Genomic DNA, 23768 nt, shown 5'->3' with positions numbered 1-23768 from the left:
GGATCATGGGAAAACTTTTTGCGCAATGTCAGTGGCTTGAATGAGGCAGATCGCACACGTTTGTCGCAGTTTTTGAAGGTACACAACAAACTCAGCAGAGCAAGTAATGGACTCATACTTCGAGGGTCGCGAGTAGTGATCCCCATCACTTTGCAGGACCAGGTGACCTTGCTAGCCCATGAAGGTCATCAAGGAACGAGAAGGATGAAGGCCCGAATGAGGGAGAAAGTGTGGTTTCCCAACATGGATGAGAAAGTTGATAACGTGGTACAAAACTGCCGAGCATGTCAGCTTACCAGTTTACCAGAGACACCAGCGCCTGTCATTACGGAGGACCCGTCTCCGTCACCCTGGACCTGGCTCAGTCTGGATTTTGGCAGTTTTCCGGATGGGAGAGTGACAGTGGTATTGATAGACAGCTATACCAAATACCCGGTAGTTGAGGTGGCATCATCCACCAGCTTTGCAAACGTGCAGCCGATACTCAGCAAGATTTTTGCAAGGTTTGGAATCCCCAGTTGATCAAAATGGACAATGGACCGCCGTTTCAAGGTAGTGAATTCAAAGAGTACCTGCACAGCCTAGGGGTAAAACACCATAGAGTTACCCCGCAGCGGCCTCAGGCGAACTGCGAAGCGGAAAGATTTATGAGGACTGTTAACAAGACCCTACGGATAGCCATGGCCAAGGGGACGGATCCGGAGAAAGAACTCCAGCACTTCCTGAGAGAATACAGAAGCACTCTGCACAGCACCACACAAAGATCCCCGTGGTCGCTAATGTTTGCGGGACCACGACAAGACCTACTGACGATGGTTGATGGTTGGGCACCAGAACCGTATGTGCCAGCGGCCACCCAAGAACGAAGGAAGAAGACCAATGAAAAGGCGAGTAGAAGAAGGCGAGCATGAGAGAGAGTGCTAGTCCCGGGAGACGCTGTGTTGATACGAACACGTCGGCCAGGAGGAAAATTCCGGACCCCATATGAATCAGAGCCATGGACCATCAAAACGACGAAAGGCACTGCTGTGACCGCACAGAAAAATGGGGAAGAGGTGACCAGAAATATATCGTGGTTCAAACGTATCCCGTCTGCACCCGACACCCTGGTGGCTGATGCCATGTCAACCCCGGAAGAGGCTAGCCAGTCAGAGGACACCGGTGACCACAGCGCCGATGGTGGATCTGCCATCACCCCGCCATTTTCGGTGAGAAGAGAACCTGAACCCCTGACAGCTCGGGGTCAAGGTCACCACAACCTCAGGCCGAACCCCAGGCCAAGCAAGAAACTGGCAGATTTTGCATGTTGACTGTGGGAAAAATGTCCAGAACAAAATACCAAGTTGGGAAGGGATGTGACGTTCTAGTGTTTCGCGGGTCTCGGCTGAGACCCGGAAACACTCACATACTTTGTAGCACCTTCTGGCCAGGCGTGGCCAGAAGGCTATAAATAAAGGGACGGAGGTTGCTCGAGGCTTCCGGTAACCAACAGACTGTCAAAAGTGTGTAGTGTCATTCATTATCATACCAGTAGGCCTCACCAGTAGTTGCCCCTCACTCCCTTACACAAATGACCCCATGACGTCACGACATAGCGCTATAAAAGAAATACAATAGTGCTAAAAGAAAATCTTAAACCTCTGTGCACTATTCGTGCAGGTGCTGCTGAACGTGTCCCGGTGTCTGAAAATTACACCGGGACAAGTACAGCATATTTCAATGGCGCCCAGTTTCTTGGCAGGGGGGACGGCTTCCACCCTGTGAAAAGAGTGGGGGGACGCCGTGTACCTACGTGTACCCCCGACTCGAGCCCTGCCTCTATCTCAGTAAACACGGTTTGTTTCCAACCTACCTGGCCTGCAGGGTTGCTCTACAGCTTAGCATTGTCTATGAATGATTCGTGGTTTGGAGGAAGTTTGAAGAGTGTCGAGATAAGTAAGGAAAAGGAGGATCCACACTTGATCAAAGGGGACAGCCATAATGCTGCGCTTTTTGGAGGGGGCCCATAACTTTGCACAGTGGTGACTTCTACTTTGTTGATTTTGGTCGTTGATCTGAATCCTTAGGTGGCGCATTCCACAGTGCCATTTTATCAACAATTGGAGAGGGACGTTGAGGGGAGAAGAAGGAAAACTTGGGTTGTATGACACAACCACGCATTATTTTCCAAGCATTCCTTAACGCGGGTAGAACAACGAATGCGTCAGAACCACGCATTCCATTTACAATGCAAGTCATTACAACAACCTGCCTTAGGGGGGTGCTTTACTTTGGAATAATATAATTTTCTATTTCAACTCCAGTCACCATAACAGTAGGGAAAGTGTTGGACTTTAAAGTCCAACGCCGCTTGACATAACTCATGTCATTGTAACAACTTCCTTTGTAAATGTAATGCGTGGTCCAGGTGCATTTGTTATTCCGCCTGCGTTGCAAAGGCAATGCTTTGTTCGTTGGTCGTTGTATTTGCTGTTTCCCGGAAACCTTTTGTTCCTGAGGTATTGATGTCATCAGGTAGCTAGATGTTGCTGGCTGCTATTTTAGCTCCTTGGGATGCATATATTCATGAGACCGAAGTAGGCAAGCAAAGCGGAGTCATGCTTACTCTGTCACCCAATTTACTTTGCATGCAGTTACGAGCATGAGGTTCCGTAAAAATTATTACGATGTTCTGGGCATTGCCGAATATGGACGAGTTTGGTATCTACGAACCGTAAATGGCGAGTTCGGCAAGTGTGTGTGTTTTCGCTACGCTACCTGCCAGGGTTTGTCTAATATTACGTGTTTTTCATCCGAACCCTTGGGTTCCATTTTAGATACGGCATCCATTTTGTTTCTTGCCCTCACGTAGTCAGCGAGCAGGTAACTGTTCGCCCCTTGACCCTCTAGTTCCCAAACCTTGCGGAAGACGCATATTCCTTTCATGCGTCTTTATGGCCGGAGGAATGACACAGCAAAGGCAAATGGCTCAGCTTGAGGGTAATCTGGTCGTGCCGGCTTATTGTGACAGCCTTGCAGGCGATGGGATCCAACTCTTTGATCCTACGATCATGCTTCCGATATTACCCCCACACTCTTTTCTCTACACGTGTCTGACTTCCTTGCAGCTGCTCTTGTCTCTTCTTCTTTGTCATTTACAACTCTAAATGGGTGTACCTAATGGTGGGAAGATGTACTTTTACAGTTGGGAACCGGCATGGCTATTGTAATAAGGTTCCGGGATTCCGAACACATGAAAGCGACCTCTTTGAAGTTTACTGTGGGAACCGGATTGTAATCTTTTGTCCACATGTTATGCAATGGCAACATTCTGTATAAAAGAGAGCAACCTACAAACACAATTTGAAGCAGACTCGCAGAACTACTCCATGTACTTCTTATGACTCTTGTTTCCCTGCAGTAATAAAAGCTGATCTTTGACGCCGAAGGAAGTGTCCCGTGTCTCTGTAGTTTGTGCGCCGAAACAGGTATCCCATGAAGGTTATAGGTGTTGTTCCCTGGCACCGCTGGTACTGTTAAAAGTCCAGTCCTTCAAGCATCACGCCCTGCCACAATCAACTACTCAAAGTACAAAGTTTGTGAAAAAGTGACACATTGCACGTTCCCTTCTGATATATAGTTGGAAGGTAGGCGATGAGTGCCCCCTGATGTTAATAGTTCAGATGGCCTTTGTGCACACATTGTTGTGGTACTGAGTTTTATGCAAACATTGTGCTATTTTTCACTACAGACTTGTGTATCAGTTTCTTCGATATGCAATCCATCACTCCTTTTACAATTGACTGGTGAGCTGCTCATTGCTTTGGATGAGTAGTATAGAGCTTTCAGTGCCTAGCTGGTATCAATTGATGGGCTCAAATGAAAACCAGAAAGCACAAAATGGATATAAGAACATTCATTGGAGATGGAAAGGTGGGCATTTTCGAGCACCTACAGCTTTTTGTGCCATGAGTATGAGGAGGAAGAGCTAGATAAGTGTGAGGTAGCCATCAAAAGAGTGGGAAAATGTTTTATTAAACCTCCAAACTTAGTGGTACAAAGACGCAAAAAAGTTCTCCAGAGAACCTGTTGAACTGTAACTATGGACATGTATGTAACATCTTGAGTTCTAGCTGCGAAGTGTGAATTTGGGAACATCACAGATCAACAAGAGAATACAAGAAAAAGTACTAACGTTCAATCAATCAATCAATCAGAGTTTGTATACAGCAACTACTCATCTGTGAGGGTCTCAAGGCACTGAGGTTGTGGCTGCTGATCTGTCTGGGCACTGGGGTTCAGTCGAAGACCCAGGTCTTGAGATCCTTCCTGAATTTGGTCAATGACGGGGCTTGCCTGAAGTGGTGAGGCAGGGTGTTCCAGGTCTTGGCGGCGAGGTAAGAGAAGGATCTTCCTCCGGTCCTGGGGATCCGTGGGACGGTGGCCAGGGCCAGTTGGGGGGAGCAAAGGTGTCTAGTGGGAACGTGGAATGAGAGGCGGTGGTTCAAATATGCTGGTCCTGTGTCACGGAGGGCTTTGTAGGCTTGTGCGAGGAGCTTGAAAGTTGTTTACTAGGAGCCAGCAGAGTTTTCACAGGTGTTCAGTGATCTGGCTGCAGAAGGGAATATTGAGGGCCAGTACGGCTGCGGCATTTTAACAATTCTGTAGTTTTCTGAGGAGTTTCTGGGTGACGCCGGCGTAGAGTGCATTGCCATAGCCGAGTCTGCTGCTGATGAGTGCTTGGGTGACCGTCTTTATGGATTCAGTGGGTATCCATCTGAAGGTTTTTCGAAGCAGGCAAAGCTTATGGAAGCATGATGAGGAGACAGTTGATCTGGCGGTTTATTGTGAGCAAGGAGTCTAGTATGATGCCATGGTTTCGTGTGTGGTCGTGGGTGTGAAGGGTGTTACTAGCGCGGCGGGCACCAGGCAGGCAACGTTCAAGGATTCAACCGTAGAAGATCAAATAGAAGAAATTAACAGTTTTCAGAATTTTAAAGTCTCTGTTTAACCACTGAGCAGTGGTTGTGAGGAACCAATGTGTGGTCAAGGGGGATAGAAATGCTGGTCAACAATTACCATAAAAAAGAAAATCAATACGGAGAATACCTGTTTAATATGTAGGTGAAAATTCCATGCTGCATCTTTGAAGTTTTGTCTTGCATCGGGGAAAGAGTGTGCCAAGTGTGATGCTCTTGGGCACTTCCTGAGAGTGTGTAAGTTTGGTATGCAAAGCAGTAAAGTTGACATTGTGCTTGACTGTGACTGTGTTGAGTTTTTACGGGGTTATGCCCAAGTAAAAACGACCCGGCCTGGGTCAATGATACAGTACGGTTAAACGGTTGGTCGGGGTAGTCAAAAAAGTTAGTACAAATCAAAGTGTGAATAAAACAACAGAGAACAGATCACCACAAATAAAAGCAAAGGTATGTTCAAGAGCGGCAATTTAATTTCCAATGTAGCACCAGCATTAATTGCGATTGTCAGTCAAAGCATTAATGGGTCACTATGCATTACCATTGACATTGCTCATAGGTATAGGAAGCAAAAGGGAAATTAGGGCAGTGGTAGTGAGTTGACGAGTGAGGGACAGGGTAAAGGTGTTTGTGACAAAAAATACAATACACAATATATACAGATTGACAATTTCAGCCAATATAAGGTCAATTAGTTCCTATATATACATTGCTTATAGGTACATTTTCAATTGATACATTTTGTTCTATGAGCATGTGGGCTTTTGATAGGACGGTCTATGTTTCGACCCTAGCAGAAAGGAGGGTGAGTGGTTGCCTCAGAATGGGGTCTTCATCAGGACAGAAGAGCACCTACAAGTAATTAATAAGGTTCAGTACCTGACAGGGATATGTTTGGATGTGGTGAAAATGATGAGTAGGTAGGAATGACTGACACCTACTTGTGTTTAGGAAGGACGGACAACGTTCGATCCTGATTGGGCTTTCACGGGGCTCCTGGTTCACTACAAGAAAGACATGTTGTGTGAATATACATGCCAGGGTAGGATTTCCCAAGTAATAGGAAAGTCAGAGTAGTGGTGTACTCACTTTAGTTATTGGTCTAGTAGCGCATGGGGAAACAATCTCCCGATGCAGGCACTGGTAAATCCGGATGCGAGTCTGAGCGAAGAAGGGACATAGACTGTGTCAGGGTGGGCCAACAGCGCCCAATGGTAAATGTAGCGCTAAGTAGCAGGTGAAACACATTGTAGAACGCAAAGCAGGGATGACTAAGTGTAGGTAGTTATCCATGTTGCCTGAAGCACTTCTGTGTCAAGTGGTTAAATCATAGCAGGCACTGAATTGTAAGAGGAGATCAAAATGAGAGGGAAACAGGTAAGTTAAAAAAGTTTCATTAACAGGAGGCCGTCACGCTCCATGTTGTAAGTGGAGGGGTCCCCTCATTGCTGGGACGGTTGTGTGGGCCTTGAGCGCATTGCGCAGAAGACTCATTGAGTCAAATGCATAAAGTCAATGAACGCTAGCTGGACTAGTGTGTACTTACAGAGATACTTGCAAAATGTGCTGTGTACATGATCGAAGAATTACTAAATGCCCGGTTGTGGCTCGTAAATAACGAGTAAAATTAAAAAATGCGGGCGGTAAATTAGGCAGACATCCGTTCAAAAATACGTTCCCAGATGGGGCTCGCAGAATATGGGTAGTGTCATTAGGGGTTTGCATGGGTCTGATTATGCGTCTAGGTATGCGCCACGTAAGATGGGGGCCTCGACCAAGTAACAAACCAAACCGTACCTCCTTCTTGCAGTTGTGTCCTTTGATAGATGAGCTTGCCCAGCAGTCTAACGCTACATGTAGGATGAACCACGGTGTGCGTGCACCGCAAGGTGTAGCTGCTCGATGGTTCTTAGGGGCTCGCCTTACCGGCCATCAATGGCTAATCAGGGGGCGTGTCTCACGTATTGATGGCAGTGTACTAGACTTGATTGTGCCGAAAAGCTCTGACTGCAAATACTCGAGTGGAATATATTCAAATACCTGCGCAATGTTTAATTAATCCGACATGTGTGGAAAAGTTTGAACCGTAATAAATATCTACAAAGAAGTCACATGTTGACACTTAGAGGCCCATTATGATGGCGGTTTTCCCGCATCCTCCAGGCCGGCGGGAGCCACCGCCGGCCCGGAGGATGCGGGAAAACCGCTGAGGACTGAAAAAGACCCCCCACCAGATTAGGATGGCTGGGGGATCGTTTTTCAGTCCGCAGCTTTTCCGCCGCGGTCGCCTTCCGACCGTGGCGGAAAAGCAATAACATGGCTGGCGATGTCTATCAGACACCGCCAGCCATATTATGATGGAGTAGAATGTATGCTTTTCCACGGCGGCTTTTCCGCCGTGGAAAAGCATACAGCACTTCAATTCGGGGGCCTGTTGTGGGCCCCCTGGGTGAAGGGGGCATGGGGGTACCTATGGTACACCCCTGCATTTGCGTGAACAAAGCAGCAGGCACCGCGTGGTGCCTGCCGCTTTGTGCACGCAAATGCGGTGCATGCATTTTTAACATTGCGGCGGGTGCAGCTTGAAGCTGCACCCGCCGCAATGTTAAAAATACAGGATGTGACGGCCAGGATGGCGGTCATATCCTAATTTGCACGGAGGGACCGCCGCTGCCCCTGCGGACGGTCCCTCCTACTCTATGGTGGCGGACGGACTCAGGTCCGTCCGCCATCATAATCGGCCCCTTAGTCGGAAAAGTGAAAAAAGTGCAGAACAAGGAGATCTCAGCCCTTTCTGTGAGTAAACAAAGGGACAAATCACATTGTACATTGAGCTTCATGCTGTGACCGTCAATGGGCGAGGAGTATTTTAGGACATTAATCATGCCAATATGTAACCAACAGATTATAGATGGGATAGCGCTGTTCCTCAATTATAGTTGAAAATAATGTTCTACACATATGTGTATCCAGATAGACATGTTCTCCAGCACCGTAGTGCACGGATATAATTACAGAATACAGACGTTATTTATAAACCCATAATCATGTCAATGTATTACCCACAGAATTGCGATGGAAAAGCGCTGTTCCTTAATGGTAGTTGAAAACAAAGTTCTTCACGTATGGGTATACTGAAAAACACGTTCTCCAACATAGTGCATGAATATAATTACAAAATAACGACATTACCACATACAGTGGGGAGACATGGTGTTGGACATGCCTTATACAATGGGGAGACACAAGATATGGTTAAACATGTCATGTATCATAAGGTAGATGTAGAAGTGTGTTGTTTTACGTTGGAATGGCATATATCTGTCTAACCTGTATGTGTTAGGTCAAAAAGTCCAGAGTTAGCTGCCCTATTCTGCATGTAGTGTAAAAAATACCGACCCCCTGAGTCACTCTAGAGCTCCTAGGACAGGGTAAATTACCAATGTGAGAAAAACTTTCCTAGGCAGTGAAATACATGTGCATTACATTACTTTATTTAACATAATGTGGGGGATAACCCAAGCTCAGCGCAATAAATGGACAACTATTTAAAACATGGGGCGTGGCTTGGACGCCGATCGGGATGGCGGCGTGAGCTCGTAGCTCCGCGCAGGATCCCGCTAATTCTCCTGTTTTCGGAACCCTTGGCGGCCCGGAGACGACTCTCCTGCCCTCTGAAGTGTGAGGGGACAGCTGGGTGCACTTGATGAACTGCTGGGGGACTGCCGCCCCCGAGGAGACCGTGCCGAAGCAGCGGCTGAGGTGTTGCCGAGGGTGCGAAGAAAATGGCGGCGGGGAGGTCGGAAGGCCCCGAACTTCAGCCCTGAGCCGAGTTGTCGCCGACTGGCGAGGGATCCTGGCGAGAGATCCTGCAATCCGCTGACTGGGGCGCTAGGGTCGGCGGGACTGTGATCTGAGGCCGTGGTGCGCTGCCTTGGCTCGTCCGGAGCTTGGGGACCCTAGCTGGATACCGTCTTGGGACTTCTCCTCTTCCCCTCAGGCTCCCGTGGGGGCGGCCGAGTGGAGTGGGCGTCGCAGGCCGTGGCTCTTGTGCCTGTGAGTGTCGGTGGAGACATTGCACTGCCGGCGACCGGTGCTGCCCACGGGCGCTGACGGTAACCGAGCTCCTGGACTTGTGACGCAGCACCCTGGAATGGCGGCGACGAGTGGGTCGATGGCCGCGGGATGCACTGAGGGGGACTCGGCAACTTCCACCCAGCTGGGCGAGAGTCCCTCCTCGGAGCTCGATCGAGACCAACGGCTGAACCAGCGACTAGATGCCATACTTGATGCGATTGCCTCGACTAAGGACGTGTTGCACCAAGACATCGCCCAAGTGGCCGTGGGCCTGGGGCTGCTGCGCGCAGATCACGCGAAGCTAGCGGACAAAGTTAAGGACCATGACCAACTATTGCTGGACCTGAAACCGTCGGTGGTGGCCGCGGAACATAAGATCACTGATATGTTGGCCCGGTTGGACGCGTTGGAACGGAGGGCGGAGGATGCAGAAGGCCGCAATAGGCGGAACAACGTGCGGGTCGTCGGCCTTCCGGAACGGATTGAGGGGGAGGATGCAGTGGCCTATATGGAGAACTGGTTCCGCACTGTGGTGGCGCCGGAGGGGCTCACTCCTTTCTTTACGCTAGAGAGGGCCCACCGGGTACCTGCTCGCCCACCGGGGCTTGGTCGCCCCCCCCGCCCGATGGTGGTGAGACTCCTCCACTACAAAGACCGGGATCTTCTCATTCAGCGGGCCAGGATGTCGGGCCCCTATGACGTGGAGAATAGTAGGGTTACGATCTTCCCGGACTACACCCAAATGGTCCAGAAAAACCGGGCGTCGTTCCTGGCAGTGAAAAAGGAGCTCAGGGAGGAAAGCATTCAGTACTCCTTGCTCTACCCAGCTAAGTTGCGGATCATGTTGGATGGGTCTACGCACTTTTTTCAGACTCCGGACGAGGTTTGGCAATGGCTGGAGTTGTACAGGGCGGGTACGGACAGATCGCATAAAAGCAGGCGAGATGAGCCCAAGCAGCCCCGGGTGAGACAATCGCAACGCATCCGATCCCGCAACAGGCGCCAACGGGAGAGGCGGGAGGCCCAAATGGCGGCGGAAAAGAGGGATGCACTCGCAGCGACGGCGGCCATTACAGGGTCGCAACAGAACAGTGAACGTGCGGACACTGACTCGGGAGGAGAAGGCGGCAGGTCGGGAGAGGAACTTTCAGAAGCGGACAGTTCGAAGGGGCCGGAAGTGACCCCACAGACCTCGGATGGTATCTTTTGCGGCTGACACTGGGTTGGATTGAGCTAGATCAGGACTTCATGATGGGGTGGTATCCTGTTGATAGGGGGCCGGGACGCCGGGAGGGGGGGATCTGTGCTTTAAGAGGGATAGAGGCGTGGGGCGTGGGCTCCGCTCGCTGAGGTCGGCGGTGACTCACCCCCCTTGGGCCCTTAAGGCCGCCTGTGGTGGAGACCACAGGGTTATGAGTGTGAGAAGTTGTTTCAAGGTTTGGATGGGGGCGGACATTGGGTTCGTGTGCTCTGTCCTGGGGAGTGGGGTTTGGGAAGTTTTTCTGTTTTGGGTGTGTTTGGGGGGGGGCAACTGCATTGGGGGGGTTATGAATATTCGTTATTTGATTTGGACTGTACGAAGTTGGAATGGGGACATTACCTAATCTGAAATGCCTAACGTGGAATGTCCGGGGGCTGCGAACTATGGTGAAACGTCATAAGGTCCATGCATATCTTGTACGCAGGGGGGTTCAGATTGCTATGCTTCAGGAGACTCATCTCACTAAGAAGGAATGTACTGCCTTGCAGAAAAGATGGCGGGGCCAGGTGTTTGGCACCACCTACTCAGCGTATGCCAGGGGGGTGCTGATCTGGGTGAGGGCGGGGATACCCTTTCAATTGCTGAATCAAGTAGTGGATCCGGATGGCCGGTTTGTGGCGGTGGAGGGGAGGTTATATGGCCGGGATGTGGTTTTCTGCTGTGTGTATGCGCCAAACACTGATCAAGCTCGATATCTTGATAGCCTCTCAGGGGCGTTAGCCTCCTTCCTGGCGGGCCCGATAGTGCTAGGGGGGGACTTTAACTCGATTACTGATGTGGCTCTGGATAGGTCCCATCCCCCTCTGGTGGACTCCCCGGTGCGCAGGCTGACCGCGCACAGGAAGGACTGGCAGGATAGGTGGGGGCTGCTGGATGTCTGGAGGGAGCGGCACAGGGAGACCAGGGATTACTCCTTTTACTCTGCGCTTCATGACCTGCATGTCAGGATTGATTCGGTGCTCTGTGGTGGATCCCTAGCTCCGTTGGTCTCCCATGCGGAGTACTTAGCTAGGACTATCTCCGATCATAATCCCCTATTGGTGCACATTCAGTGGCAGAGGGAGCGCTCAGTTATACCAACGTGGCGGCTTCGGCCGGAGACACTTGAGGATCCTGTCTTCCAAGACGTGGTTCGGCAAGGCATTGATAGCTATTTCGGAATGAATGCGGGCACGGCCACGAGTAGGTCCATTGAATGGGATGCAATGAAAGTGGTGGCGAGGGGAGTGTGTCTGGGCAGGTTCTCGAATGCTCGCACGGCTGTGTTGAATGACCTCGTGACAGCGGAAGATAGGTTGAGGGACCTGGAGCGCCGCAGGCCGGCTAGACCGGATTTACAAGCCCAGCTATTAGAAGCGAAGGAGGTGGTTGCCACTGAGACGGAACGTTTGCGATGCTATGACTATAAGCAGTATATCGTCAGGGCGCATGCGGAAAGGGACAAGGTGGGTACCCTCTTGGCCAGACTGGCCAACCCGGAACTTAGGGGCTCCCCGATCCTCGGCATTCGCACTGCGCAGGGGGAGATGGTGTACAACCAGGCAGCGATATTGGAGTGCTTTAGGGGGTACTATGAGGAACTGTACCAGAGTCAGCTGGAGGTGGGGGTCCAGGACATTGTGGAATACTTGGGGGAGAGGCAGCTTCCGGTCCTTGCTGAGGAGGACTCGAAGGAACTGGGCGGCCCGGTAACGCTCACGGAAATACGGGCGGCCATAAAGCATATGGCCCGCAACAAAACGCCCGGGGTGGACGGATTACCGATTGAATTTTATCAGCTGTATGCGGATATTTTGACACCCAGATTGCTGACGGTGTATGCTGAAGCATTCGAGGCTGGGGCGCTGCCCGGATCCATGCGGGAGGCCTTGATTGTGCCGCTCCTGAAGCCTGGCCGGGATGCAGCAGACGTGCGGTCTTACCGCCCACTGTCCATGCTGACGGTGGATTATAAGATTCTGAGCCGGATACTGGCCACCAGGCTGGCCCCGTATATGACGGGCCTGGTACATAGGGACCAGGCCGGGTTCATACCCACGAGGAGCACGGCGCTGAATGTTCGCCGACTGGTGGGGGTAATGGACGCCGTCTTGGACGGGGAGGGTGCCCCAGCGGTCCTATCTGTAGACATCGAGAAGGCCTTTGATAGTTTGGAATGGCCGTTCCTGGACGGAGTTTTGGAGAGGTTTGGTATGGGCGAGGGGTTCCGCAGGTGGACAAGGGTCTTGTATGCATCGGCGACGGCGAGAGTACGTTTGGGCGGCCTGGTGTCTGCGGCGTACCCGGTGGGCAGGGGCACGCGGCAGGGGTGCTCTCTGTCTCCCCTGTTGTTTGCTCTGGCAATGGAACCTTTAGCGGTCCATGCGAGGTCGGGTGTCGTGTACTTGGGGATAGCCAGGGGCGAGCAGTGGCATTATATATCGCTTTATGCGGATGACTTGCTCCTGTACCTGGCTGACACCTCCCGGGCGTTGGCCGGTGCTATGGAGCTGCTGTCGGAGTTCGGCCGGCTGTCGGGCCTTAAGGTCAATTGGGCGAAGACTTGTGTGTTCCCGCTGCGAGCGGGTTCACCTGCTCCTGACGGAGACTTGGACGTGGTGTGGGAACCATCTTGTTTCACCTATCTGGGTGTTCGCATTTACCACGCTACCGCAGACCTATTGGAGGGCAACATTGGTCGTTGTGTCCGGGCACTGCGGGGCAGCTTGTCTTTCTGGTCGACCCTCCCGCTGACGGTTCTAGGCAGGATTGCCCTTCTGAAGATGGTGGCACTCCCCCGCTTTCTCTATTATTTCCGGACGCTGCCCATATGGATTCCCCAAGGGGTCTTCAGAGACCTGAGGTCGATGATTATTGGCTTTCTGTGGGGGCATGGCCGCCGTAGAGTGGCCCTGACCACGCTCCTCCGCCCGAAGATGGAAGGGGGTATGGCTGTGCCTGACTTTGAGCTGTATTACCTAGCGGCACAGCTGCAGGTTCTAACACAGAACGTGGCTAGGGTGTTCAGGGGTCCGGAGGAGGACCGGGATCGGGGGATGCAACGCCATGTGTTGTCCTATATTATCATGCAGCAGCGGCTTGAGTTGCGGGCCCTCACCGTGGAGGAAAGGACGCTCCGTTTGTGTTGGCAGAGGAGCCTTCGGAGAGCGAGGGCTTCGCGGCCTTATGCACCGGAGATTCCGATCGGCATGCTGACGGCCTTGCCGCACGGGGGTGATTGGTCCCCGTTGCTGGCTTGGGAAGAGATGGGATTGCAGGTGGTGGGCGACCTGTACATAGATGGGGCGTTGGCACCGTTTGAGGTGCTCCGGGACCAGTTTGGGCTGCCTGACGGGGGGTTCCTCCTACACGCGGCAGTGGTGGCTGCCGTACAGAAGCACTGGAAAGGGGGGCTCGTAGAACCAACGACGACTATGGCGTGCCAATATGTGGTGATGGCAGCTGGTACGGTTAAGGCTGTGACGTGCCTCCATAATAGGATGCTGCATGAGGGTCTGGAGCCGCTCCTGGGGCTCAAGTCTAAATGGGAGGAGAGTGTGGGCCGCCCCATACCGGATACGGCGTGGGGACACATCCTGCGGCGTACGTGGAAGGGCACGAGGAATGCGCGCTTTCAACAAGTGCATTTCTATGTGCTTCATAGGGCCTATTTAACCCCGGAGAAATTACAGCGGTACTTCCGGGTGCCGGATGCCCGATGCCCACGGTGTTCGTCTTTGGGTGCGGACATGGATCATTTGTTTTGGGGGTGCCCGCAATTGGGGACCTACTGGGCAGAGGTAGGGGAACTCCTGAATGAAGTGTCTGCCAGGGAGGTGGACTTTGATATGGCGGCGTGCCTGTTGCTCTGGTTCCCGCACACCAAACGCACCAAGGTGACGAGCAAATTTATTGACCTGGGTCTGATACTGGCGCAGAGGGAGATATCGTGGCACTGGAAGTCCAGGGGGGGGCCCTCGCTGCGTAGGTGGAGGAATGAATTGCTGCGGTGGTCTGCTTGCGAGAGTGTGCTCCGGATGAAACAGGCTGTTAAGTTGGGGAATGAGAGGGTTCTGGACGCGGCGCGTGCATGGGAGCAGGTGGTGCAGGCCTTGCGTGACTCTATGGTGGATGACGGGGATGGAGAGAACTGAGCCGGTGGACACCACGGGGCGCACACAGAAGAGCTAATTTCCGCGCTGTGGTAGATCCATCCAACTCGACAGGGCGAGGGGTACTCCTAGCAGTTGCCAGGGGGGGGGGGGCCTTGGGGGGGACTGGTTTATGGGACTTGGGGTGGGACGGAAGCCATTAGGGGGTGGCTAGCCTGGGTGCCTAGGCTCTATTAGGGAGGTTGCGTGCTGTGGCAGTGGGGGAGGGCTGGGGGAGCGGCCAGGCGAGTTGGGGCGGGGGCGCTTAGGGGGGGCCCCGAAGCGCGGGATGTTACTGCATTAGTTTTGGGATGGCTGACGGAGATTTTGTTGTGGGGGGGGGGGTAAAAAGCAGATACGTACGATGGCTTTTCGACCATGGTCCCTGTGGGACTTGCACTGTGATTTTCTCCTATTGCCTGGATCAACATGCCGCCCGGCCTCCGGGATGCGGGCTGAATGGCTGTGTACAGTTTGGATTTATTATTGGACAGTGGGGTGTCGCGGGGGCACTGGTTGATTGTTTGTATCCTGTGGTTTCTAACTCTGCAATAAAAATATGTTTAAAAAAAAAAAAAAAAACTATTTAAAACATGGTAGTTATACTTTTATTAGTGTTTTTGAAAAAAAAGTTTAAACATCAGAAAGCAATGATCAAAAACATATATATATAAGTGTTGTATTTACCATGAGTAACGGGTGGTGAGCACTTTTATCAAAAACAACGCAATATGGTAATTGTTGTTACAATTACCATCTGCCACAATATATCCACTGCCCCAATTTTTTCACTATTTAATCAATTGTTTCAAAAGTATATTTAATGCATATTTGTTGTCTTTTTATGTATATCTGTATTGTGTTGGCCACTCACTAGCAGATTACCCACAGACTTTGTTGCCAGGACCCATTGAGGACCAGGAATCCAGTTTGTTCAGCGTTGCTGGGGCTGAGAAAGGACGTGACAGGAGACGCACTCGATTTCTCGGAGTGCCGCTGATTGCTGTGTAGCGCTGCGGGACTGCGAGGCATTACCAACAGCTGAGCCTCTTCCCGCAGCGGCCACGCCCCCGCCTGCCGAGCACATAACTTTCGCGGCACCCGCCACTCACTAGCAGATTACCCACAGACTTTGTTGCCAGGACCCATTGAGGACCAGGAATCCAGTTTGTTCAGCGTTGCTGGGGCTGAGAAAGGACGTGACAGGAGATGCACTCGATTTCTCGGAGTGCCGCTGATTGCTGTGTAGCGCTGCGGGACTGCGAGGCATTACCAACAGCTGAGCCTCTTCCCGCAGTGGCCACGCCCCCCGCCTGCCGAGGGCTTTAAGAGTTGTCCAGGCTCTCCGCGGAGCGGGACGCGAGCGGGACGACGCACGGGACGAAGCCCAGACAAAGGGCGGACAGTCTTAGACAGTCCGAGACAGAACGAGACTGGACTGGGCCATTCACTCTGCTTGTGTCAGGCTCAAGACATCACCTTTCTGGCGTAAGACTGCTATTATTCTGGTTATTTATACATATAATTATATTGTTGCAATTTGAAATAGGAGAGTTGTTGTAGAATGTCAATCTGATTGTTTCCTTCCTATCTCTATTTTAGTACCTCTTGTCCATCAATCCGGGGTTTTTACATTGTTTTATACCCTACGGGTTGGCGCAAACTAGTTATTGTATAAAATGCCGAAAAAACTAGCTCCAATTGCGTCAAATACGATCGATAACTATATGGTTCAAGTAGTATCTAAAATAAATAACGAAAGACGTCAGTCCCTAGGACTAAGTCAATCACCAATTCTTCTACCTTTAAGTCCGTCCCAGCAACCAACTGTGTTGAATATATCTCTAGAGGCCATTGATAGTGACGTCCCTGACGCTGATCCTCATGCCAGTGGGGTACTTGACCAAAGTATACCCCCAGTGGTCGAACTAGAAAATGACACAGAGGTTAATCTGGAAAGCGATGATGGTCTCGAGGCAGAGGTACATGTTCAGGTTTCGGAAGGAGATGTTTCGACTGTAGAGCAGGATACCAGGGCAGATAGAAAATGTAAAAAGACTCTACCTAAGCGGGGTGGGTTACGCTCAGGAATGAGAAAGGAAAGGGTCTCACCTCCGCGTAAAACTAAGGATAAGAATATGGATTCTGTGGAGGTTAGTGCTAAGCACAACAATATTGATGATGAGCTTTTTCTCAAAATAGCAGATATGATAGAGATCAAAATAAAAACCATCATAAAACCAATGGTGGCAAAAATAGATAAACTTACAGCGGAGGTGAAAAAACTCAGTGGTATCCAGACTAATGTACATAGGGAGGTGGGCAATGTAGTAACTTTGGTCTCAAACTTTACAGCTTTACCGGGGGTGAATGGTTCCACCACGGTAGAGGCAGAGAGAAATTTGACAGCAACCATCCTACCCGGACAGGTACCAGCGAACGCAGAAACCCACACATTAGTTAGAGAAGAGGCGCTGCCATCGTCATCCACCGGTCAAACTGCTCCCAATCAAGAAACTGATTGTCCACAGTTTATGGTAGAAGCTTCCCCGTTGGTATTGGTGCTGGCAAATGTTCCACCCCTGACACCTGGACAGTTAGAATCTCCCACTTCCCTTTCTAGTAAGGCGTTGCACTGGTTGTCAGGCAATATGCAGTTGGCACCTGGAGGAAAAGAGCAATTGGCAGGGGAGATTACTTCGGCCAGAAGAACAGCCTGGATAGGGAAGAAACAAAAAAAATTCAAAGGGGATTGTGTGGTGGTGAATTTTTCCCATTCGGCAGTCCTCCCTAATCTCTTGCCAAATATTTTCCCCCCTCAGCGCAGGAATGGCACCATTTTTCCCCTTACCTTAAAATTCTTCTACGGGGAGCGACAAAATGTAACATACCCCAAGACCCCAGGGTTAAGGTGGGATGTCCCGTGGAACAGGTGGGGTGCAGGTGCCCCAACCAATGAATGGGGGATTAGTCTAGGAAATAGGTATGGCATTTTGTCAGGCCTTAATGACTGCGACTGACTTAAGGGGGATTCTATCTCCGCATCTATAAAATTGCACCAGGCCAACGCAAATGAAGATTCTGCACCTCTTAGTCCCTCTTACACCAGCGACACTTGTGTGCCCCGGTCCATCACACAGGGCATAGATAACATTGTAGAGTTCCCCGAAGGGACTAAGGGCAAAAACCAACCTAACGACTGTATGGTAGCAAATACCGCCCATATCATCAAAAACGCTTCTATACAGGAGGTACTGGTCACCAGTCTAGATGGGGGTTTAGCATTACCCTGTCAAGCCGGGGGTGGAAACGCTCCTAACTCCAGAACTGATGGTACTGATTTACCAGCATTCACCACATTGGTCTCCTGGATGTGGCCGGGTTGAGGAGCAAGGTTACATCTTCGGTTTGGCAAGCCTTCTGGGAAAACAAAGATATAATACTTTTACAAGAAACTTGGCAGGTTAATCCGGAACATAAGCAAGGATATCTAAATTTCTTTACCCCTGCAACTCCCAGTTTAAGGGGAAGATCAAAGGGTGGTCTGCTGACATGGGTCAAGCAGGACAGCAGATACTCTGTTACCCAGCTGAACACAAACAGTCCGGATATTTTGTTAGTTAAACTTAAATGTTTAAATCATAAGGATTTACTTATTTTTAACGTTTTTTCAAGGGGACTTCCTGGTGGTAAACCAACAGAAGCAGTTGAACAGTTAGATATTTTCCTTGAGCAATATGGTTCAACAGATCATAATATCATCGTTGCAGGAGATTTCAACTGCTGCTTTGAACCACTAGATAACTATGATGCGGACCTCACAGTGGAAGAGGACTTTATCTGGAATATCCCTCAGTTGGTAATACCACCTATTAAGAAATGGTCAGAGGCAGCATTACAGCTTAAAGTCCTCAACGTGGAGCATGGGTTACGTGCCACTAACGGAAGAATGGGTTCTGACAAGCAGGGCGCATCTACCTTTAATAATGGCATATCACATAGTCAAATCGATTATATCCTGAAGAATAAGGAAAATTGGTCTTCTATGATTGATATGCGGATAGAAGAACGGGTAGAGAGCGACCATAATCCATTAGTCCTTGCATTCAGGTTGTTTAATTTACCAAAATCTGAGGGCACTGGTGATTGCGTGGAAATAGCCCCCACAAACAACCAGAGACGGATTAGATGGGCAAACTGTGCTGCTAATGAAGAGGGTTTAGCTGCCATAAGGGATTTAACAGTCCAGGCCATAGCAGATTTAAGGAATAATTCCACTGCTGAGGCGATAGTACTGAACACAAGTCGGATCCATGACTCACTCTTTACTAAACTAGGATCTGTTTTTGTAAAAAGGGCGCCTAAAAAGCAATGTAGACCAGCTAGGAAGGAGGATCAATGGTATGGTAAAACCTGTAGAGTTGCATATAAGGCCCTATCAGACGCAGTAAAGACTAAAGAGATAGCCAAGATTAAGTTTGCCCGAGTCATGTACAAAAAAGTTCAACTTAAGGCGAAAAGAGACTGGGACAACGAATATTGGAAGGAGCTCCTTAGTGCCTCTAAAGAAAGATCTATGTTCTCCTTTTGGGATATGGTAAAATGGGGTAGAGGGGCAAAAAGGGGCGACCCTATTAACTATGTATCACCAAATGCTTGGGTCGCTTATTTCGCGTCTCAGTTCACTGCTCTTGATACGTCGGGAGCAGTGAGTGAGGCTCCCTTAAAAATCAAAAGAGGGTATTAACCACCTATCCTTCACTAAAGTGGACACCATTAAAATTTTGGATATAATACCCAAAGCTAGGGCACCAGGCATGGACTCCGTCCCAGCCGATCTTTTTATGTATGACAAGGATCTTTGGGCCACTTATATTTCTTTGGTAGCTAATGGCATTGCAATGGGTTCGCCAATACCCGACTCCTGGAAGGGAGCCGAGATCATTCCCATCTTTAAAAAGGGGGAATGCTCGGACCCAGGAAACTACAGGCCAATCAGTTTGATTGCATGTATACAAAAGGTAGTTGCAAGGCTTTTACTGCAGCGTATTCAGGGCTGGATAGACGAAATGGACATCTTATCGCCTCTACAGGCAGGCTTTTGTAGCCATACAAGTACCATTGACCAAGTTTTTAGATTTGTTTTAATATACTGGTGTGTAGTGTTACTGGGGGGGGGCATGCTTTTTGCAGTCTTCGTTGATCTTAAATCAGCGTTTGACCTGGTGCCACGCACCAAGTTGTGGGCAGCCCTCCAAGAGCAGGGCATCCCACCTGAGATTCTGTCACTCTTAATTAGACTGCACGAAAACAATTATGCCCGGGTTAGCTGGAACCAGCAGGGAAGCACAACTGATAATTTCCCAATTGATAGGGGGGTGCGCCAAGGGTGCGTGCTAGCACCTACCCTCTTCTCGTTATATATCAACAGGGTGATCGGCTACTTTGAGCGGCAACCAACCGATGCTCCCAAACTAAATGGTAAGCTGATCCCCCTGTTGATGTTTGCTGACGACACATTACTGATTTCGCGAACACAGCAGGGACTTCAAAAAGCTGTTAGGGTTTTCAAGGCTTTTTGCAGGGACCATGGCCTTGTCATTAATACGTCTAAGACTAAGTTCATGATCCTGCACTAAAGCAAAACCGTCAGAGGGAAGATGGTTATGGATGGGGTCCAACTAAAGCAGACCCAGGTGTTTAATTACCTGGGCATAACCCTATCAACCAAACTAGATTGGAAACAGCATACCAACCAGCTACTCACAAAACACGCACAATTGACAGGAGCTCTCACCAAGGAATTTTACTTATCCAATACTAGGCCCATTACCCCGGTTCTAAAGATTTATGACGCCAAAGTAGGAGCGTCAGTACTCTACGGGGCAGAACTTTGGGGGTTTAGCAATTTGAGAAAATTGGCGGGGGCGAAAAACAAATGTATTCGTAATATCACAGGCCTACCGCCCTCCACTCCATTAATCCCTCTCCATTATGATTTAGGTTCCCATAGCCTCGATGATATGGCCAGATATAGATCGGTCGCCTACTGGAGGAGATTATGGGTTACATCCGAACTCACCCAGTATGCGCAGGCCTTCATTGAGGTAAGAGATCTTGATAAAGCTAGGAAAATAACATGGTTGAGAGAGGTCAAGGCTATTTACAAGGCCATGGGGCTATCTGCACTGTGGGATGGCCCTGTAGGTAATCCCTTCCCACCAAAAAAGACTTTCCAAGGTCTGTACTGGAGTATGCTTGAAACATCGAAATTCGGCCGCTGTATTGAGCCGTCGCTTACGGCTGATTTCTTAGTTCTCAAGCATTCCCCGGTTTTTGAGGCATACTGGGACTGGATCACCATTCCAGGGGATAGGAAGAAGTACCATCAGTTTAGGGTGGGGACACTGCCCCTAAATGCCTTTACCGCTAAATGGCGAGGAGGTCAGGGATTTGCCTGTCCCTTCTGCCCTGGTCAACGGGAAGATATTGGGCATGTCCTTTTTGCCTGTCCTGAGTATAAGGTTCCCAGGAGATCCTGGTTAAAACTTATCTGTCTCCAGTTAGGACTCAAAACAGGCACTGAGGCAGTCAGGATACTGAGTACTGACAACTCCCAAGCCGTAGTAATAGCAATAGCTAAATTTTTCCACTGGATGTGGATAATTCGGGCCCGTAAAATGAGCCTACAGTAATTTGGTTTGTTTAAAACAAAAATATGAAATTGGTAAATGTATCTAGTGATCAATGTTCCTGGTGATGAATTTCCTTTCATATTTTAACAATATTCATATATAACTAATGATTTTACCTCTATTTTCTTTTTTATTGTAACTATTTATTGTTTCTACTGAATTGATTTTATGATCCTTAGCTGGCCATTGTTAATTGTATAGGGATGAATTATGGATTCTACTAGCTATAAATGATGTATTCTCCCCAATTTTTCTTTTTGTACTTTTTAGACTTGTAAAAAAAAAAAAAACTGTTTGTCTTCTTTTTAAAAATGTCTTATGTCTTTTATGATTGAAAAATATCGAAATAAAGACTTTTGAATTTGAATTTGATAAAAGTGCTCACCGTTCGTTACTCATGGTAAATACAACACAACTGATGTATAGGCACTTATATATATATATATATATGTATTTCACTGCCTAGGAAAGGCTATTCTGCATGTAGACCAGCCATTTGGGCATACGTGGCATCTTGTTCGTTCAGGCCATTCATCACAGTGTCAAGTCGGTGCATCCATTTACATTCTCTGGTATTGAGGATTTGACATAGGTCCCCTCCTCGTTGGCCATGGGAGACCTTCTCTAGCACTATCCATTTAATTGATTCAGGGGTGTGTAAGGCAGTAGTAAAATGTTCCACAAGTGGAGCTCCAGCTGTCTTGCACCAGATCCTACTGCAATGCTGTAGGATTCTTGTCTTAACCTTTTGTCGAGTTTGACCCACATAGAGTTGGTTGTAGGGGAATTGAATGGCGTAGATTACGTTTGTGGTGTTGCAATTTGTATGTTCCTGCAAGGTAATGGTATGGTCTCGGTATTCAAAAGTCTTGGTTTCTATGCACATAGAACAAGCCTTACATTTTGTGCACTTGTACTGTCCTACTATTTCCGGTAGATTCCACATTGTTTGAATGGTCTGTTTGGGTGGGACATCTAGTAGTGAACGTACAACTTGGTCCTTAATGTTTTTAGCTTTTTTAAAAGCATGCATGGGAGGTTCTTGTATTTCTATGGTGTCAGAAATCATTCCCCAATGTCCATTAATTATCCGTTTAATCTAGTTGCTTCTGGTACAGTAGGTCGTGACGCATATCATTCTATCCAGAGAAGTGGTGCGTAGTTTGGGGGGTGAGTGGGGTTTCTCTGTCATTGTACCACGCTCTCTTCCTTGCCCTCTTGACCAATCTCTTCGGGTATCCCCTTTCCATGAGACGGTTGATCAGGTCATCTGACTCTCTGAAAAAATCTTCTTTTAGCGAACAGTTTCTCCTGATCCTGAGAAACTGGCCAAAAGGGAGGTTATCACAGAGTCTTCTTGTATGGTGGCTTGTGCATCGCAAAAACGTGTTCCGTTCAGCTGGTTTTCTATACAGAGTGGTATAGAGATGGTTATCCTTGGCCTTTATGCTGCTGTCCAAAAAATCAATGGTGTGTTTGTCATACTGCATCGTGAACTTGATGTCATCAGACCGGGCGTTCAACCAAGTGAAGAACTGGGTGAGTTCATTTTCTTCTCCCGTCCAGATAAGGAGGACGTTGTACATATATCTTCTCCATTCAGTGATATTGCTCCTGAATGGGTTATCAGATGATAGTATATTGGTTGTTTCAAAATCGTCCATATGGAGGATCGCTAAGTCTGGATCAAAAGCAGCCTGCATCGCTACACCTTTACTCTATAGGAAGAATTCATTTTGGAAGACAAAGAAGTTTTTAGTAATTGCCACCTCCAATAAGTCGACTATGAACTTGGTGGGGACATTGGTGGGTCTGGATCTTCTCTCAAGGGCTCTTGTCATAGATTCCAAAGCTGGTGCTTAGGGGATACTTGTGTAGAGAGATGTCCATTGTTACCAGTAGTTGTTTGTTCTCTTCAAAGTTCATGTTGTCCACTAGATTGACTACTTGCATGGTGTCTCATAAGTATGTTTCGGTTGACTTAGCCAGTGGTTTCAAAAAGAAGTCAACGTATTTGCAGACTGGTTCTAAAAGTAATCCACAGCCAGATATAATTGGTCATTGGCAGTTTAAGTGGGTCCTTATGAACCTTGGGCAAGGTATAGATGGTGGCTGTGCGGGGTTGGTTTACATTCAGAAACTCATATTGCTTCTGTGACAGGAAACCCAGTTCTTTGCCTCTTTCAGTGACAGTTCTGATACTCGTCCAAATTTCTTTGCTGGGGTCCATATTGATATGAGTATAGCTGATCCCATCTCTCAATCGTGAGTAGATCTCTGTGACTATGACTATGACTGTGAACAGGAGTTAACAGAGAACCTCATTAATCTTGCTCTGTGTATGCAAGTGCATGATAATGATGTACCCTATGGACAGGACCCCACTGAGGAGTTCATATTTGGTGGGGTTAGAGTGCCTTTGTTAACCGAAATGTGGTCTAAGTTAATGAACGTTTTTAGAATGACCCGCTTGGAGAGATAGTTGATCAAGTGCTTGCCCCCTTGATACAATTGTACAATAATTAACATAGTAGTTTTTTTCAAAACTGCAGTTAAATTTAAAGACCTGATTGGCCAAGGGAAAGTATATGTTTTGATGGAACGTCCAGATATTTTAGGGTAGCATCACTAGGGGTTTTTGGGGGATTGT

Source organism: Lissotriton helveticus, chromosome 3_1, assembly GCF_964261635.1.
Source record: "Lissotriton helveticus chromosome 3_1, aLisHel1.1, whole genome shotgun sequence".
Classification (NCBI taxonomy): Eukaryota; Metazoa; Chordata; class Amphibia; order Caudata; family Salamandridae; genus Lissotriton; species Lissotriton helveticus.
The sequence above is the reverse complement of the archived record's forward strand: the minus strand, read 5'-3'. Positions refer to the sequence as shown.